General features: G+C 45.3%; 1 protein-coding gene across 5 annotated transcripts in view; it reads left to right on the plus strand.

Moving 5' to 3' along the window:
* The window catches only part of DISC1 (DISC1 scaffold protein), a 353,788-nt gene that overhangs the window by 276,850 nt on the left and 64,766 nt on the right, over window positions 1-12,172 (plus strand). The gene's annotated exons all lie outside the window — the stretch shown is intronic.

Consider the following 12,172-nt stretch of genomic DNA (forward strand, 5'->3'; position numbering starts at 1 on the left):
AAGCTTGCAAAACAAGTTCTTCCAACCACTGACTGATAGCTCCCTGCCTCCAGACATGGAGAGGCTACACCAAGGTAGCGGGTAGTGTGGGGTTAAGGAGGGCATGCAGGTATGGGCATCCTCGAAGGAAATGTCTTCCCTCCTTGGAAAGGAGGATATTCATCTGGGTCAGGTGCACTGCTCTGAGTCCGGCCTCCCCTCCCCCACAGGTTCCAAGGCACGTTTCAGCACATGCCTTGTGGATCTCATCCGGCTACCATGTTTAGCCATAACCACCACACATATTGTTCGTTCCGCTAGGTTACTGGGCAGCAGGTTGGAATTGTAGGAGCTTGGGCGTTGGTAGAGAGACGCCCATTTAAAATGCAGCTTTACAGGGGCACCTGGGTGGCTCAGCTGGTTAAGCGTCCCACTTTGGCTCAGCTCACGATCTCACTGTTTGTCAGATCGAGCCCCAAGTCCGGTTCTGTGCTGACAGCTCAGAGCCTGCAGCCTGCTTCACATTCTGTGTCTCCTTCTCTCTCTGCCCTTGTCTTGATTGTGCATTCTCTCTCTCTCTCTCTCTCTCTCTCTCTCTCAAAAAGAAATAAACATTAAAAAAAAATAAAATAAAATGCAGCTCTGCAGTTTATCCAATTCCCTCACCTCCAGTCAACATTCACCGTCAGCCTCTGTAGCTGTAAAGCTAAAGGAAGGTACCTGTCCTCTGGAGTTAAGGTGTGGGTTTTACCGAACAGCAGGGAAAAAGCCCTCACCTAGGTGGCAGTCAGAAAATTTTAGTTCCCTCCTCCTTCTGCTGCTCCTGACCTTCTCTCGCCTCTTCACTGGAACTGAGTGAACAGACATGCCCAGAACTCATCCTTTTCCCTCCAAGCCAGCTCCCCTGCTTTGTATCCGGCCCAGAGTACGGCCCATCACCCACCTGGACCAGTCCTGGGACCTGAACCTGGCTGCCTGTGGGGCATCACCAACTCAAGCTCACTCCCCGGGCCCTCACCTCCCCCTCGGAGTCACAGAGTCCCCTGAGTGCTGCCAGGGGGCCCCTTTTGTGTCCTCAAGCCCACCTCCCCCTCCCCCTGCTAGTATGGATCTGTCTTCTCCCGCTGAAGGACCATAGTAGCCACTTTTTGATTTTCTGTTTTGTGTTGCCCTTCCCACTCCATTCTCCAAGTGGTCTTGAGTGAGCATCTTAAAATACAAATTTGGTCATTGCACATCCCTCTCATCTTAAGGATGAAGCCTGAGGATAAAGTGTGGCTCCTCACTCTTCCAAGTGGCCTCTGTGTGTCCTTCAGCAGCAGCATCCGTCATCACCCTGCCACTGTCCTACTCGTACTGATTCTCTTGTGTTTCTCAATGCTACTGTGCTTTTTTTCCGGTGGAGACACTAATTTAGACAGGGAAATGGTCAAGGGAAGTTATCCGGGGAAGTATTAGGTTCAGCCGTGTGAAATTACTGGTATTAGATCCCATTGACCTAAGGAGTCCAACCCAATATGTAGGGATTTGAAGTCATCTTCAGGAGGGTCAGAAGCTCTGGCCTGAGACTGGCCAGTGTCCTCGCCATGGCACGCTGGCATATTGGGCACACTGGCTCTCACCGCCCCCTCCCCTTGCAGGTGCACCAGTGGCTGCCCCCCTTCCCCACCCACCCCAGCCTCCACACCAACTCTGCCTCCAGCTCCACTCCAGCTTTGCCCTTGCTCTACCCGCTCCCCCCACCCCGCCCCGCTCTGCCCCGCCCCTCCTCTACTCTGCCTCTGCTCCGCCCCCTGCTCTGCCCCCTCTCTGCCTCCGCTCCGCCCCCTGCCTGTCTCTGCTCCGCCCCCTGCTCCGCCTCTGCTCCGCCCCCTCTCTGCTTCTGCTCCGCCCCCACTCTGTCCCACCCTCCCTTCATTTGTCTACATCTTTTCATCCTTCACGTTTTAGGTGTCTCCTCTTTGAAGACTTCCATGACTCCCGAAGACTCCCAAAATGTGCTTTTGCCCTGAACTCTTTGCTTTCAAAGTGCTTAACAACAGGTAGTGCAGATGTCTGCCTTGTTCAGAATGTGTCCACCGTGATCTGACGGCGCTGAACAGTGTTAAGGGTACCCAACAAATACTTGGTGAGTTAATGGCTGAGTGAATGCAACGAATTTATAGGCACCGCAGTCCCATCTTCCGTCATCTTCTGCCTCTCTCCCTGCCTCTCCGGCCATGTGGACACGGGACTCACATACATTCGTCACTTAGGCTCCTTCAGCAGCCTCAAATGACCAGAGTGGTAGCTGCCCCATCCTAACAGCCTGCTTCTCGAGGGCCCTTTCCTTTGCTCTTTTAAGCTGTCAGGAGGCCTGGCGCAGATCTGTTTGAACTGGCGTCACAGCAGCACTGGACTGGGAGGGAAAGCGGCAAGCGGCAGGCAGAGTAGCAGGCAGAGAGGCTGGGTGCATCTCCAGGTGTGCGCAGGTGCCTCAGAGCAGGAGGCCAGACTGGGTGCTGGAGAAGCTCTCTCCCTCCTACAACGGAAGCGTCCTCCCCACCGGGCCTGAGGAGTGATCCCGTACAGTCCCGGTTCTTTCCCCGGAGAACCGACGTCTTGAAACTCAAAACCAGTTGTCGGGGTCCGAAGCGGTTTGCGTCTCGGCGGCCGCTCAGTGAATACTGCAGGATGTTGACCAAAGCAAGGCAATAGTTGCTGACAGAAGTCTTTGTTACTTACTTACAACCATCTGTAGCATCTCTTGGTCTCACCCGGATTTCAAAGTGAAAGTGGCTGAGAACTGAATAGGTCGCTCATTTCCCATTAGAACGTATAGAATTTATGACCCGTGCAACAGCGAGATTTGGATCTGGCCAGTCATGATCTGGGAGACAAGTCTAAATGACAGTATCTTTGTTACCATCTGAGTTTACGCTGAGACGAAAGAGGTTGGGCTCAAGGTCCCATTCTCTATCAAGAAAGTCAAGTGAATAAGGAAGTTAGGAAGTATCCGATTCTATCTGCAGTTCAAAGGGATACCTTGTAGGACAAAACACAAAACAGGCAAATGTTAAATGGGGGCTTTTAGTATATATTCAAACAAAGATTTGCCTTTTAATGATCTGAGTTAAAGAAAAAAGAAAAGAAATCCCCTTCTAAATTTGAGTGCTGTTAAAAATTCAGAAGGTTTTTCTTCAAAATGTGGTTTTAACCATGGTTTTGTGTGCTATCAGTTTTTTTTAATTTTTTAATTAAAAATTTTTTTTAATGTTTATTTATTTTTGAGAGAGAGAGAGTGCAAGTGGGGGAGGGGGGGGAGAGAGAGAGAGAGAGAGAGAGAGAGAGAGAGAGAGACAGAATCTGAAGCAGGCTCCAGGCTCTGAGCTGTCAGCACAGAGCCTGACACGGGGCTCGAACTCACCAACTCACCAACCATGAGATCATGGCCTGAGCAGAAACTGAGAGTCAGACACCTAACCAACTGAGCTACCCATGCACTCCATTATCAAACTATGTTAAAGCTGCAAAATATTTAAGGGCACCTGGATACCTCAGTCAGTTAAGCGTCCAACTTCAGCTCAGGTCACGATCTCACAGTTTGTGGGTTTGAGCCCCGAGTCGGGCTCTGTGCTGACAGCTCAGAGCCTGGAGCCTGCTTTGTATTCTGTGTCTCCCTCTCTCTCTGCCCCTTCCCTGCTCATACTCTGTTTCTCTCTCTCTCTCAAAAATAAACAAACAAACAAACAAAAAAAGCTGCAAAATATTTGATGCACTTTAAAGTATATCAATTATGCTATTTCACATCCTCAAGATACCTATTCAGTCAAGTATAATTGTAAATAGATAGTGAAGTTATATATTTGTAAATTACATCCATAGGCTGTATTTCATATAATGTATGTGAGAATAAATATAGACATATATAAATATACATGGATATGTACACATACTCATATAAACACACAAACTTGCAATTGAGAAATAAACATATTTCATAATTATTCTACTTATTTTGAAAATTCTCTTTTAGTAACAATGCATTGACTGGAAGTCTATGGATCAGAAAGAGGTAACATTCTCTCCTTTAATATCTAACCTTACTATCAGGGAGTGACTTAGGCACTGGGGAGAATACGGCTTACCATTTCTGTATGTTGGCAAAAGGCAGAGACCCCCAACATTCCTCTGGGAAATACACCTTGTTCTCCACAAGAAAATGAACTGATGAAAAAAATAATCTGAGTTATAAGTTAGATGCAGGTACATTCCTATTTCCCCTTGTACAAAGGAGAGATACTATTTGAGGATTTTTCCTTGCTCATGTGTTTCACGGATGTTCCTCCTTCCCTTGTCTTAGCTGGATAGGCAGGAGGGTGGGGGCAACCAGAGTGACATGGCCATGTGACAGACCCGGTCCCCTGGTGCTTTCCTCTCTATTCTCACTGTTACATCCCTCCAACCTAGTGCCCCTCAACCTGGAGCCCTCTCCAACCTAGTGCCTGGCTGCACATTCATCCTTAATGCTCAGCACAATATTCCTTCTCTATAAAGCCTTTATGGCCTTCTCCTGCTTCCTTCTTGGTACCCACAATGGCACCCACTACCGACAATTTGTTGCAATGATTTGTGTCTGATTCTATTAGGCTGTGAGATCCTTGAGAATGGGTTCCATGCCTGACTTGCTCTGTATTCCAAGTGGCCGGCTGTTTGGCATGTGATAAACGTTCAATAAGATTATATTTAGTGCAAGAATGAATGGCTAAATAGCAATTGGATCTGGAGACTTTATTTTTAACTATTAGATTTAAAAAGTTAAGGCAGCCTAAGGAGATATAATGCCCCAGAAATCCATTCGTCTTGCCATCAAATCTTAATGGCATGTAAGAGAATAAAACAACAACAACAAGAACAACAATCTACTCTTAAAGAGTTTTCCCCTCTTAAAGAGTAAGAATAATCTTACTCCCTCAGATTTATTGTTTCCAGAGGTTAAGAGTTAAGTGTGATATTTTGGCCTGGCTGATTTTCCCTTGTGGCTAAACCTTGCTTTAATTTCCTTTGTCTCAATGATTACATATTCTCTGTTAGCTGTCTTTCCCAAAGACTCAAAAGAAATAGTCAAAAGTTGTATGGATGGGTTACCTTTTTTACTGACCATGTGTTATATCTCTAAGCATGGTGCAGGAGAAATTAATTATTGTCCAATGGCAAAGTTGTGTCTCTGGCTAGTGTGAACCAAGCCCTCCACCCTATGGCTATGAGTAGTGGTTCCGTTTAACCTTGTGGAATCTCTTATATGCGTGACTAATGGGAAACGGTCCCTTTTTTTAGCATCTCTTGGTTCTATTGCTATCTTTTTTTTCTGCAGTTGAATATGAAACTTTGTAAGTACAGTTCACTGGATTATAGGTTATTTTTGTTTCCTTGTGCTCTTGTGTGTTTCTCGAGTGTTTTTTTTCCCCTTTGAGTACGTATCATATTTTTGTAATCAGAAAAGAGAAAAATCATTAAAATTTGTTTTGAACGTACAAGTAGTTAGATACCTTCTTAGAGGCCCTTCTTAGCTTTAGAAAGAACTATCAAACACTCATCATTTGCATCTGAATTTACTTTCAATTTTGGAGACTGATATATTTTTCTAAAGCAGATTTGGTTCTTTTTTTTTGAGAGAAATACAGAGAGAGTGTGGGCAGGAGAGGGGCAGAGAGAGAGGGAGACAGAGAATCCTAAGCAGAGAATCCCGACACAGGGTTTGAACTCACAAACTCATGAAACTGTGAGATCATGACCTGAGCAGAAATCAAGAGTCAGATGCTTAAACAACTGAGCCATCCAGACACACCCTTAAAGGTGATTTCCTTCTTTTTAAAACATTAATGATTAGTTTCTAATTATCTTGAAGTTTTCGTATGGACAACTTGGTGGGAAATGGTAGTGGGGTGAACTCACTCTGCTAATGAACAGCTAGCGGGAGTGAGCAGAGAGGGAGAGTCCTGGTGGCTTCCTACCTGGACGCCCTACTACCTCTCAGCTTGCCTGTGTGGATAGCTCTGCCTTCACGCCAGAAGTCAGCGGAAACTGAGAGTCAGACAGCTTACCGGAGTTCGAGAGTACCTATCTGGCAAAATTGTATTGACCTTCTATGTAAGCCAGCACAGGCGTTAGACAAGAAGGACACGCAGAAGACTAAGGCAGTGTCCCTGCACTCAAAGGGCATGCCATCTGGAGGGGAAGCAGCATTGTACACAGAACTGTGCCTGGTATGGGGACAATCTCAGACATGCCTCAGAGACCAAGGTCTGTTGCCTCTCGCAAGGCTCTCAGAGCCTGTCAGTCATGACCAAGAGCAAGTGTTGACGACCGATTGCCCACGTTGTAACGAAGATGGGAATCACAGCTGAGGATGTGCTCTCTAAGGCACTTGTTTCTGAAGCAGCTACTACCCACCCTTGGGTGTGGGAAGAACATTCTAGAATTATATTTTACTTTTTCATTTTACCCATTTACGTTTTGTCCTTGAAAACGGTCTCATTCTTGAAATGTTTTAGATGTTGGTAGTATTACAGGTACACAAGTTGTGAAACAAATACTAGGGTGCAGGCTCATGATTTTCATTACCGATGAGTTCAGACATAATAAAAAATACCCGAGATAGTGCCGAAGACAGTATTCCTTTACTTATTTTCTAAAACTGAACCAGATATCACATTTAGGATCCACCCACCCCATCCAGCCGCTGTCTTTGTCTCCGCATCCACAAAGGAAAAAGGGAGTTAATTCTACGAGGGAGGGGGCAACACTGAGACTGCACAAAGACGATGAAAGAGGCAGGGCATGGAGACTGAGGGGGCAGGGTGAGAAAATGCAGAGGAGAGGGGATTGAAAATGTGGTAGCAGCTATTGGTGACTTGGGGGGAGAATTCAGGAGCCTTATTCAGGTGTATGGCCCTTGGCGGCATAATGGCTGAAAGCCTAAGAGCCTGCATATCCTAGGAGTGTATTCCAAACTTGACCAAGCGACGCGAGCTTTCATGGCAGGCTTGGAGGCTTGCTCACCCCGAACAATGAACGGAATTCTTTGAGATCCGGCACATAATGCCCTTTATGCCAAATTATGCAAGGTAATTTTGAAGTTCCTGTGCACCTGGAACAATCCATTTTCAACCCATATTGAACTTATTTCAAAAGCTGTTGAGGGAAATGAATGAACGAAATGGCAGCCGGTGGATAAGCAACTGGCTGCCATGGGAACCCCCTCCCCCCTCTTGGCACAAAGAAAAGGGAAGCAGACACACGTGGACACCTCCGTTTGTTTTTTCATACTTTCTGTTTCATTGCTGACATCTGCCTTCCTCCTCGCTTTCTTAACGGGCACACTTCAAACATGTTACTTCTCACCCCCAGACCTCGCTCCTTCACAGTGGGCTGGGTGCCTTTCTCGCGGCTTCTGCGCGGCCTTGACCCCTTTTTGCTTTGCCTCTGCTGTTCTCGGAAAGACGGAGATTCTCAGCTTCTTTCTTTCCCCTCCCTGATTTGGCGTGATCCTCCTACATCCACCTCCATTCCTCGCTGGGGGCTGTTTCTATCAGCTGTGTCTCTCTCATTAGCAGGCGACTTTTCATCCCTGCCTGAGAAGCAGGCTGTCTATTGAGTTGAACCCTGTCTGTCCTTTCAGATTTTATTTAAGTAGACGTGGCCCCCAGTGATTTCTCTGTCTTCTGGCTACCACATGCTTGCTGTTTGTTCACACTGCCTTTTAACTGTCCGTTTCCCGCCTTCTCACCTCAATTGCCTGCTCAGAGTTAGTTCTCCAACACAGGAAATACTTGTAACTTCATCCGTCGGTTGATACCTTTGTTAGCAAGCCCACACTTCCCTTCTAAAACCAGACAAATTGATCCTACGTATCTATGCAGCCGACCTTTACATTTTTTTTTTTTAACGTTTATTTATTTTTGAGACAGAGAGAGACAGAGCATGAACGGGGGAGGGTCAGAGAGAGGGAGACACAGAATCTGAAACAGGCTCCAGGCTCTGAGCTGTCAGCACAGAGCCCAACGCAGGGCTCGAACTCACAGACCGCGAGATCATGACCTGAGCCGAAGTCGGCGGCTTAACCGACTGAGCCACCCAGGTGCCGACCTTTAAATAACACGGTTTGAACTGCGCTGGTCCACTGTGCTGGGTTTTGTTTCATTTTTGTTTGTTATAAATCCAGTACAGTACTGTAAGTGTATTTTCTCTGCCTTCGTTTTTTTTTTTTTAATTTTTTAATGTTTATTTATTTTAGAGAGAGAGAGAGAGAGAGAGAGACAGAGCACAAGTGGGGGAGGGGCAGAGAGAGAGAGGGAGACACAGAATCCAAAGCAGGCTCCAGGCTCCGAGCTGTCAGCACAGAGCCGGATGTAGGGCTTGAATCCATGAGCCTCGAGATCATGACCTGAGCTGAAGTCAGTCAGAGACTTAACCGACTGAGCCACCCAGGCACACCTCTTCCTTACGATTTTCTTAATGACACTTTCTTTTCTCTAGCTTACTATAGTGTAAGAATTTGGTATAAAGTACATAAAACATACAAAATATGTGTTTATTGACTGCTTTTGTTATCAGAAAGGGTTTCAGGTAACAGTAGGCTATTAGTAGTTAAGTTTTGGGGGAGTCAGAAGTTCCATGTGGATTTTCAGCTGTCCATTGTTCAAGGACCAACTGTACGTGGAAAGCCTTTATGAAAATATTCATGATTGGATTTTCCCACTTTTGAATTTGGGGGCAATATGGCCATATTGTCTAATTTTCCAAGAGAAGGAAGCAATGATCAGTGATCAATATAATATGTCATCATTGATTGTTTACATTTAATTTTTAACTTCATTTCCTCTTATACCAGAAAAACCTTAAGCATACTTAAAATAATAATGCTTAAATACATAAAGGCAAACATGCAGGAAAAAAAATAATACATAAAGTATAACAAGACAGCATGAAGTTTTAAAAAGTAGGGGGAAAACAGAAGGAAAAACAAAGATAGGGAAAGTATGGGTCACATTTATATGGAATTGAGTCTGCATGTAGTAGTTTACTAGAAATGGAATTGAGGATGACTGATTATTATATAAAACTAAGTTACATTTTTTTATGTGTATGTAAATGGTGTCATTTATAATAAGCCTTGTGGATCTACATTTGCCTTACAATTCACTATAATACTTTCCAGTTTCCAAGAACTCAATCAGTTTTTGCTCAGAAATAACTTTTTCCCCTGAAAGGTTCAGTTATGATGAATTCAGTTTCCAGAGTACTCAGATCAGTTGAAAAAGGCCTCCACACAGCTCTTCAGAAAGAGGAAGAGTTCCTGCCTCCAGAAACCCAACTCCTCCAATGAGGCATCTTTCCTTCAGGGCTGCCTCCACCTGAGTCCCATCTGGCCTCTACCCCTGGTCCATAAAGTGGGGCCAGAACCCACTCTTTCCTTCTGGGTGCACCTGCCAGCAACGCCCAGAAGCAGGAGTTAATATAATGGGTGTCCCTCCCCCAGAGTTATTACCATAAAAACAATCCTGAAACTCTCTCTCTGTCTTGACAATGATAACGAACCCGAGACATTTCAATTTTTTTCAAGTTTTTGTTTCAATTCCAGTTACTTAATATACAGTGTTATATTAGTTTCAGGCATGCAATATAGTGATTCCACACTTCCATACATCACCTAGTGCTCATCACAAGTGCCCTCCTTAATCCCTACCACCTGTTTCTCCCATCTCCTACCCCTCCCCCCCCACCGCCCACCCCTCTGGTAACCATCAGTTTGTTCTCTATAGTTAAGGGTCTGTTTCTTGATCTGTCTCCTCTCTCTCGTATTTCGTTGCTTTTTTTTTTTTTAAGTTTATTTATTTATTTTGAGAGAGAGAGATAGAGAGTGTGAGTGAGGGAGGGACACAGAGAAAAAGAGAGAATCCCAAGCAGTTCTGCACTCTCAGTGCAGAGCCCAAGGCAGGGCTGGATCCCACTAACCATGAGATCATGACCTAGGTCAATATCAAGAGTCAGCCGTTCAACTGACTGAGCCACCCAGGCGCCCCTTGTTTTGTTTCTTAAATTCCACATGTGAGTGAAATCATATGGTATTTGTCTTCCTCTAGCTGACTTATTTCACTTAGCATTATACTCTCTAGCTCCATCCATGTTGTTGCCCATGGCAAGATTTCATTCTTTTTTATGGCTGAATAATATTCCATTGTACATGTATACCACATCTTCCTTATCCATTCATCAATCGGTGGACACTTGGGCCACTTCCATATCTTGGCTATTGTACATAATGCTGCTATAAACATAGAGGCACATGTATCCTTTTGAATTCGTGTTTTTGTATTCTTTGGGTAAATACCCAGTAGTGCTGTTACGGAACCAGGCTGGATCGCTGGTGGAGAAACCAAGCGGCACTCGGAGATCTTGGTGGATCGGAGTTTTATTTCATACCAGCAGGCTCAGAGGAGACAGCTTCTCCAAAGGTCTGAGTCCCCAGCACAAGCATGGGGGACAATTTATCGTCTGTTACTTACGCATTCCGCATTAGTAGTAATTTGGCCCAGGAGGCAAGTGGGGCAGGAAGAAGAACCCGGAAGGGGAGTCTTCGGTCGGGGACTGGAATTTCCCTGTCAGTCCTGTTGACCATCTTGTAACAGATCTTTCCCTATCAGTGCAATTGCTGGGTCATTGGGTTGTGCAGAGTCTGCAACCAGATTGCCTCGGTTTGAGTGAGGCCGATTTTGAGCCGTGGGCTGCCATTAGGTCAATAAATCCCTTCAAGATCCAATTTTCTGTTATGAAAACGGATCAATAATAGAGTAAGATAAAGAATGTTTCCCACATACATTAAGGGCGCAATAAATGCTAGTTATTATTACCTTAGTAGCAGCTATGACACCATAAAAATTAGGAAACCCAAATATTACATTTAAAGAAAACCCTAATTTTATTAAGCCAGAAGAGAGCCCCTTGTCTTCCTGGTGAAATTATGGGGAGAAGAGAGATGTTTGCTTGTAGTTAATGGCCTCCACTAAGAGGCTGCCAACCCTTGTTGATTACCCAAACACCACTCTGTCTGCTGCCTGCCTTTAGCCAGCTGTTAGCACCTCCTGTAGCGGGCGGAGAGGGAAAGAAAAGAGGTAATTGAGTTGTTAATGGCTATGACAAAGGTTTAGAGCCTCCTGTGGTTTCGGGACCAAAACGTTAAAATCCTGGAGCAAACTTCTGTCTTTAGAACCAGTCTGGCCAGTTCTGGAGTTTTTGAGACAGAGAAAACCCAGAGCTCAGGCTGGAAAGAATGTACCATTTCTTCTCTGATTCATAGAACTCTAGGGCACCTCATCTTGACCCTCTGTGGAGCTCAGGCCACAGTCGTCTCACTCTCAGGGATAGCATTTTTTGAGGAAAGTGACTCCAATACACTTGCTTCTCTCCTCTGATATTTTCCTTTGAGGAAGCAAAAATGTTGCGTGGGAGAAGGCGGTGACAGAAGGGAAGAAGAGAAAGGAAAACAGAAGCCCTCTGGGCTTGTCTGGTGACGGGCTTCAAAGAGGGAGGTCTTAATAGGGAGAATCTGGGGAGCAGAGTGACAGGGTACAGGGAGAAAACAGGTTTTGATTGCCAGGTCAGAACTGAGAGGTGGGAATACCTGTGAGGAGGTCGTAGTCACCTGTCGTCCCTGTCTTTGTCATTGATACGTTAAAGGCTTAATTGGAAGTGGGGCTGTTTTTAAGTAGCCTGAAAAGCAAACAGGAAAAAAAGGATGACCGTGATTTTGACTAAGAGAATAGAAAATAGACAAGAGATTGATTATAATCCAAAACAGAAGGCTCTGCTGGCAGATTCTACTGTGGTTTGTGCAGCTCAGCCCAAAGTTTCTCTGCTTGAAACCTGTGATATGATCACTCTGTCCACTGAGATCAATTAAGAAGCCAACCAATTTTCAAGGAGGCTCAAGACTTGGCCAGATGCCCAGTGATTCCTGTTTCTTTATCCTGTTTCATTTAGGTGACTGAGAGACAGACATTCAGTTGCGATCACTAGGTGAGACTGGCCAGAGGTGATGTCCACCACTATCCGTGAGCCTATGTGGCCATTGGCCCACCAGATAAGCCAGTGTGCTTCAGAGTGTGTGCATTTCAAGGTGCCTGTCACATTTTTTAAAAAGCAATTATAATTA

Source organism: Acinonyx jubatus, chromosome D2 (genome assembly GCF_027475565.1).
Source record: "Acinonyx jubatus isolate Ajub_Pintada_27869175 chromosome D2, VMU_Ajub_asm_v1.0, whole genome shotgun sequence".
In the NCBI taxonomy this organism is placed as follows: domain Eukaryota; kingdom Metazoa; phylum Chordata; class Mammalia; order Carnivora; family Felidae; genus Acinonyx; species Acinonyx jubatus.